Source organism: Astatotilapia calliptera, chromosome 3 (assembly GCF_964374335.1).
Source record: "Astatotilapia calliptera chromosome 3, fAstCal68.1, whole genome shotgun sequence".
In the NCBI taxonomy this organism is placed as follows: Eukaryota; Metazoa; Chordata; class Actinopteri; order Cichliformes; family Cichlidae; genus Astatotilapia; species Astatotilapia calliptera.
This window is the reverse complement of record NC_137424.1, coordinates 9409547-9417639: the sequence shown is the minus strand read 5'-3', so window position 1 is coordinate 9417639 and position 8093 is coordinate 9409547. Positions and strand designations below refer to the sequence as shown.

At 39.9% G+C, this 8093-nt stretch overlaps 1 long non-coding RNA gene across 1 annotated transcript; it reads right to left on the bottom strand.

Moving 5' to 3' along the window:
* Positions 1–3257: 3257 nt before the first annotated feature.
* Positions 3258–7436, bottom strand: LOC145425042 (uncharacterized). The gene is made up of 3 exons (XR_013905747.1): positions 7352–7436; positions 3573–3693; positions 3258–3488 (listed from the first exon to the last, which is right to left on the bottom strand). It is a non-coding gene; the product is annotated as an uncharacterized LOC145425042 (long non-coding RNA).
* Positions 7437–8093: the final 657 nt, after the last annotated feature.

Here is an 8093-nt window from a genome sequence, read left to right as displayed (position 1 = left end):
CAAGACACAACTCTGTGACTTTTCTCAGATGAATCAATCCTCTCCTCCAGCTTTGTTTACATCTACCAGCCCTGTGGCGCTGCCCAGGGACAATAATCTATGTGAGAGGTGGAAAGTCATACAGGTGTCTGCTCCTGCCTTCAGTTATTTTTATCTACTGTGTGTCAACTGGCTGAACCTCCTCCAACTGTCTACTGTCTCCCTAAACTCAACAATGACTTAGTGATCTATCCATTCTCTGACCAAAGACATCCTGCTGCAGGAGGTTAACATAGCAGCACACTGATGATCCCACTCACTGTGAACAACACATTTGGACCTGATTTGCTGCTCTGGTTTACACGTGAACTTCCACTGCTGCTGTCACCAACTTGAGAGGCTCTACAGAAAAACTGGACTTGTCCATAAAAATCATAAACTACATTACAAGGACAGCATTGCTCAATCAACTCTAATTACTACTGACATGTTATCTCTTCTAACTAAGGTACAGACACTCAAACTTGCTGCTTTCAGTGAGAAGTCAAATGTGTGAATATGAGCTGGAAGCTGCTGAGAGTCCTCCTCCTTCCCTACTTTCACTATAAACACGCCCCTTTCATGCACCTGCAGAGGGCCACCAGCAGATGGAGCTGTCTTAAACAAATCCACTTGGATAGTTAGCTGTAGATGATTTTCTCAGTATGATTGTAGGACTTTGAGTTATTCTTTAGATTTATTTAAACTCTTATATTGTGCACAAGTGTTGAGCGACCCATAATTTCTCTGTACTTTTCATAAGAGCAGCCAGACTTTCAGCTGGTTTTTGTTTTTTTAAGAGCTCAAAGTTATTGAAGAAACAGTTATTCAGCTTCATCCCCACTGATCTCGACTACAAACTGTTTCACTTTGGTTTCTGTTTAAAGCCTCGATGTTTAAAACGTTTCCCTGTGATCACATTTGCACCGTCTGATTTCAAAGTTAGTTTTCTTTTGGTCATTTAGTCCACAGAGTCCTTGGTGTTCTGAAAGGGACCTATAAATAAATGCATTATTATTAATATTAATAATAAAGTAGTTGTTGTACATGTACAGACCATAAATATGGAGTCCAGCTGTGTTTGATGCTGCTGGGCAGACTGACCACTGGGAACCTCTGAGCTCTGCTGGTCCACTCTGTGGAGGAACCATGAAGGATTAGATCAACACAGGATAAAGATCCAGGACTTTCTGCTCAAATAACTTCATCTGAATCAAGTCTGTCAAGTTTTAGACTCTCAGATTCTGAAGATATATTTTCTGTTTTCTATGAACTTTCTTTCATCAGTGATGGAAGTGATGATGTTGCAGAAGCTCAGAGGAAACTTTGAGAAAACTGTGATGAACCATCAACTAATGCTCTCAGGAGGCCAAAGGTCCCTGAATGTAACTGTGCAGCAGATTCATCGAGTGTTTGAAACCTGACCACTTCCATATGTTTTCATTCTAACACAAGAAGTCCTTTTCTCATTGCTTTGATTTGAGTTTTGAGTTTTCTGAGTCTCGTATTTGGAGTCGAGTCTAATCAATGATCTGACAGAAGAACATTAAAAAGGATTTACCAGTGCTGTCAAAATTAACATGTAGGGTTAGGGTTAGGGGTTCATCTGTTATCATGATTAACATGATAAAAACCTTTAACACGACACATCTGGATGCAGAACGACTCAAAATCCCTGAAATGTTTCTATCAACGCACTTCGAGCAGTTTGTCCGAGTAGAGTTACCTTTGCACACGTGCAGATGTGCAGCACATCTGTTAGTGACGGCAGCTGAACCAATCAGCTCAATATGGAAGATGACAAACACACACTGACCTCCCAATGGAAAGTTTGAGCATTAAAAAAAAAAAAAGACGGACCAGCCGACCAACATGAAGGATTCTGCACATCGTGACAGAAGGAATTTTCTTTTCACCGAAGCACTTCCAGCTTAAAATATCACAGCAATGCAAAGCACTGATGACACAACTGCCAAGTGGACAAACTGCAGACCTGTTAGTGTTGTTAATAACATAGTTTTGGTTCCTCGTGTCAAAGACTTGAAGAAGAGTGACAGAGTGTGTTAGACTGCTGCAGGATCAGTGCCACCTCCACAGACCTGTGAAGAAAATGATGGTTTGACAGATGGGCTCAGATTCAGGATCAGCTGAGGAGTTTGTGGCTGACAGAATCCTGCAGGTACAGAGCAGAGCCCATCATTAGCATGCAGGACTGTCCCTGGGGGGGTCGGCTCATTCAGGAGCTTAATCAATGTTTACATGTTCAATAAACATGTTAAGTGTGTAAATTTGCCCTTTTCTCTCGAGTCTGTTTGCTCATGAAATGAAATTTGATTCGTTTACATTAAAAATGATGTTTAATGGTGATTCATCCAAATGAATCCACAGTAACCCTGTGATGAGTCTGATTAAACATTTTCATTAACAGCAGTAATATAGATTATATATTATTATATATTAGTGCACACTTAGCTTTTAGTATGTATGTTTGTTACAAAGTTGTATTTACAGCAGAGAAGCTGAGTTAAAGACTGAAAACTATTCAAAGTCTCTTTGAATTGAAGCGTTTAACATTCTTTGTGTTTATTCTGCATTGACTTCATTATATGGTGTAAACGTCTGTTACAGGCTTAAATATAAAGTTGGAAAAATGTAACTGCAGCTATTGATCAAGTAATTGTGATTAATCAGGATTAATGACAGAAGATTGTGTCATTAATTAGTCATGTTTTAATCTACTGACAGCACTAGTGTTCACTCTGGTGCCTCCAACTGTTTTACGCCCTTTCAACACCTTCGTGGTCAAAAGTGTACACGCACAAAATCTACAATAAAACCCTCACGCAGCAATAGGACAGACACACAATCCATTTATCTCTGTGTCTCAAACACACACACGTGTATTCAAAGCCTCGATTTGTTCATATTTCATCTGTTGTGTTTTTATCTTCAGCGTTTTCAGTGTTGCTGCATTTACACCAAAAATGTTTCCATTGATGAATCAGATTGATTTGAATGTGTTTCATCCATACAAATCCCTCCCTGGTGGTCACATGACTCTATAACATAACAGGAGTCATGTGACAAGAGTTTCATGCTGTAAAATGTCACAATGGTTGAATGTGGTGGAGTAAAAATGTGAGATGTCAACTACTTTTCTTCAATATGAAATGTTTGCAGGGCCTGACAGGAAGTGGACGGACGCTCTGATCACTTCCTGTTTGCTGAAGTGGGTTTTCAGTTGTTTAGAAGCCAAAGGCTTGTTTTAAAAGACAGTTTAAATGGGACTGAGGGAACGACGTGTTTGTAGTTTATATCCAACAACATCGAGCAGTTTAATCAAAGAGTTCATGTTGCTAACAGCTCACCTCTCTGCAGCAGACACAGGCTGGACTTTAAAATCAATGGGCCAACCTTTAGACGCGTCACTCTGTAAGGACACAGAGCTGGGTGGAGGTCCAGGCTGGTTCCTGTGAATAATGATGCAGCAGTGATGTGAGTGCTGAGCTGTGACATGGAGAAGAGTCATGGACAGTTAGAGATGGTCATCTCACCTCTGAGCTTTGGTCTGGTTCTCATGTTCCCCACACAGAGTGCTTTTAGAGGGAGGGACTCCCTCCTCTCTGTCCTCACACTGATCCATGCTGCTCAATTCAGCTCACACACACTTTCTACCTGCAGAGGAAACACAAATCATTCATGTGCACATCAGCTGAAATCCTCCTTTCATCATGTGTGCTGTCCAAATATCAGCTGCTTCTTTCCTGCTTCATCTCAGTGTCAGCTGGATGCAGTCAGACAGCAGTGTGAGGCAGAGGAAGCTGCCATCAGCTGCTCTGCTATCAGTCCACTAGATGGAGCCTGAAGCACACACGATGCATTCACTGACACACACTGATTCACTATTAATAAGAAAAATTAGAAGTGACAGTTTGTTTCTGTACTTGTGTTGATGTTGTGTTGACGTTGTGGAATGTTTCCTCTGTCAGTGCGCCCCAGGGTGGCTGTGGCTACAATGTAGCTGCCATCACCAGTCTGTGAATGTGTGTTTGAATGGGTGGATGACTGGTTGTGTAAAGTGCTTTGGGGTCCTTAGGGACTAGTAAAGCGCTGTACAAATACAGGCCATTTACCATTATCTAATTAAGTCAGTCTAAATATCAAACCCAACAACCTTTGTATTGTTGTCATAATTACTTCCTGTTGAAGCAGATCCAATATTTGTAATGAAGGATTTTAAACAGATAACATCAGCATGTTTAATTCAGTTCTACACTACATTCAATTCAATTCAATTTATTTATATAGCGCCAAATCACAACAAAAGTCACCTCAAGGCGCTTCATAGATATGCATACATATGGTGCAGTGCAGGTGGATGCATATCCACCTGCACTGTAATTATAAAGACCCCTGACCTCCAACAGCTGTTGACACAGTAACTGGTTATGGTCAAACAGATGTGTCCACCTCGCAGCAGTTACTGTGGAACAGCAGCTGAGCTCATTCTGCAGTCAGTGTGTCAGTGAGAGCAGCAGCTCCACCTCCTCCACAGACTGATGGAGGCAGGAAAATCAGTGTACTCAGTTCTGTGAAATAGGCAGATTTTCAGAAGAGTTTCTGACAGTTTAACTTGGTGATGTCAGATTTAATCTCGTCTCATTTGTTACGTTCCCCTGAGGGGTCTAGGCGGTGAGGGGGAAGTAACAAAAAGTGTCCGGGTCAGAAAAAGGAGACAAGAAGGCAAAGGGGTTAAATTAAAGAGTTTTATTCAAGTAGCTCAACTAAAAGAGACGGACAAGCCGCTATCACCATTTAAGAAAACAAACAAAACTCAGGCGTTGGTCAATAAAGTAAAACGTAAGCCAGAAAGAAAGCGAGCAGCTCACTAGCTGTAACCACTCACATGGCACTCTGGCCCAGAGCTCACCTTTCCCTGGGATTAAATACTTTTGATTACTGATGAGAGTCAGCTGTGTAAAAGGGAAAGCTGGCACCTCAGGCAGAAGCCATTGAAGGACACGCCCACACAGGCACCTTCAGGAGGAGGCCCTGCTAGGGCCGTAACACATTTCTGTTTTTCCACTGAGCAGGTTCAGCTTTTATTAAAATAAATATGTTTGTGTCTTTCTCTAAATTCTTAATTATTAGTAATGTTCCCTGAGAAATCAACATTTCTTGGTTCTGATACAAGAATGTCGTTTTCATGGCCGCCATTCACGTGACCCAAAGTGTTTCTAATCTCTGGAGAACCGAGGTTTTACTGGTGCTCCTGAATGCAGCATAAGAAGGAATTTTCCACTAAGTTTCATGTGACATGAACACAGACGGATGACGTGTCTGTGTCAGTCTTTTTCTTTTGAAACAAACTTTATTGAGACCTATGAACAGTCCAACACCTATGAATGAAATTTAGAGGATTCAAAGAAATATTGATAAAAGTTCTCGGAGCTGCTGTGCAAATATTTTTAACTCACTATGGAAACTCTGATCAAAGTTAAACTCCTGGTTTCAAACTTTAAGCTTTTTTGCTGAAGCAGTTGAACAGAAATAATATTAAACTATAACAGTACTGATATACAGTGATCCCCTCAAAAATAAACACAGAGATATAAAACTTCTGTCCATTCTGCCATTAAAACGGTAAAATAGATCCACTGATCTGATTTTTTACTGTTTATGAAGAATAAGCAAATATATTATAAGATGATGAGGTGAGAAAAAATGCTCAGAATCACTCGTTTGTATTCAAATGTCAGAGTTAGTGTTCATCTGTTCCTCTCCTACACGTCACTATAAAGTTTAATCTTCTAAAAGTCAAAGTTTGAGTTCATATTCACTGCAGTTTAGTACAATATCTACATGTTAACGTTTGTTTGTGCTAAACTGTTCATTTGTTCTGTTTCATAATAAAATATAGATATAAACATCTGTAACATCCGCACTTTAATATCTGGTATTTTGTACAGACAGAAGACAAAAGGTTTACTTTAGTATTAAAATATGAGTCCTGTACAAATCAAATATGTATATATAAAACTTTAAACTGATTTTTTTCAAACTTTTTTCCTCACCAGGAAAAAAGAAAAACTTTTTTCACGCCAAAGCTCAACATCTGACTTACGATTAATATAAAAACCGTGACTGAAGCATCTTTAAATGTTCCGATTTATTAACAGTGTTTTAAACTTAATACAGTAACTTTTGTTCAGTCTGAGAAATGTAAAACATGTTTTATCCTCCATCTTTGTTTCAGTGTGAACAGTCTGAGCGGACAGTTCGTGATATTTTTAACAGAGGCCGACCTGCTGAATCAAATTTGTTTTAAAAAACAAAGTCCTCTGCTGTCCCTCCACCTGCTGCCTCTGAACACAAAGGGTGGGAACTTTAAATTAACACTGTGGCAGATATGTAACCATCTTTAAATGATCTCACTGACTTACAGACAAATGAAGGAAGACGTCTGTGGTGGCTGAAACCTCCACCCAAAACATATCCACAGACAGCAAGGTTGTTGTAGTTTTGTAATTTTTAATTCGTTTTTATTTCCATTTCTTTTTCACTTTGTGTTTTTAATTCTGTTTAGTTTCAGTTAGTTTCCACGGTGAGTTTGCTTGTTTCAGTTTATATTTGATTTTTTATTTATTATATATTTACGGGGTCAGAGGCTGGACTGACGTAGATTAATGTAGATTTTATGATAAAAACTGAACTTTTTGAAAGCAGTGACTCAGTCTTTTTTTTTAGCCAAACTAACAACACTAACAGGCCATTTCCTGTAAAATGTTAATCAGTTTTCCAAAATCATTTCATTGATCATTCTCAATAATTTAGTTTTAGTTTGTTTGTGCAGTTTTTATTTCTACTTTAACTTTTTTCAGATCTAGCTGTAGTTCTAAGTTGAGTTTCAGTTTTGTGTGTTTTGTAACACTTCTTCCTGTTGGAGAGGAGCCAACAGTTTGTGACGCAGTGTTTTTAAGACCGACATGTTGAGCCTGTATCTAACACACATCTATACGAAGTATTCATTTACAAAGTGCGCTCTCTGTCTCCTGCTGTGCATGTAAATAAAAACATCCGGAGCTCAGCGGCTCTCCGGTTGAGCTCAGGCCACATTCAGTGTGTTTAGTCTGATTCCCGGACTCTGATCACACAAGGCCAGAAAATGGCGGAGACACTCGGCCTTGTTGGAAAACGTTACACACTGACTTTAATGGAGAGACCGGAAATACAAACACACACAGTTTGTTGTGTGAAGAAATCAAACACGAGCTGAACAAACAGTAAAGTTCCTAAAGACAAACTGTTAAAGGAGGAAACAAAGCAAACTTACAGTTTCTTCACACCAACAACAAGCTCCACTCCACACCTGGACACTAAACACGGACACACAGGTGAGCTGCTTCCTGGAAGGAGGCGGGGCTCCACCTGAAACTCAGCACAGGTGGGAGGGGCTCAGCTCTGTGTGTGCTGATGTGTTAACTTTAAAAATATGCCGTCTGACTGCTCAGACTGAGTCAGAGTAAAGTTCACATGCTGACGTGTGGAGACATGAAACCTTGTTGTAGCTGCAGGTGTGAACACACTGATCCCAGATCAGCTCTGCTGTATTTGTAACATGAACATTTCTGCTGCAAAGCTTCAAATGTTCAGCATGTTTCTCTGTTTCCAGTCTATAGATCCAGTCACACTTTCTACCTTCACCTGTGCAGTAAAGACTGAGAGCAGAGCTGAAACCAAGCGTCCAATCAGTGAGCAGCATCAACACCTGAGCTTCATTCAGACTCTGTTATTGAAGATGTTGTTGGTACAAAGTTCATCTGCTGCTCACATGAATCCATGAAAGATTTATTTCACTGAATGTTTCTTCAAAGCTCATTTCAACCTGTTGAAGTCATGAATGAAAGTGCAGACTGAGAGTGGATCACATGATGTTTGAGCTGTGTCATGTGACATGTTCAGTATTGTCACACATGTCTAGATTGTCCCTGATATCATAACTGCTCAAACACTGATGATTATATTTGAAGAATTATTCCTGATGGCAGCAAAGTTTGAATGGAGCTCTCTGTCTG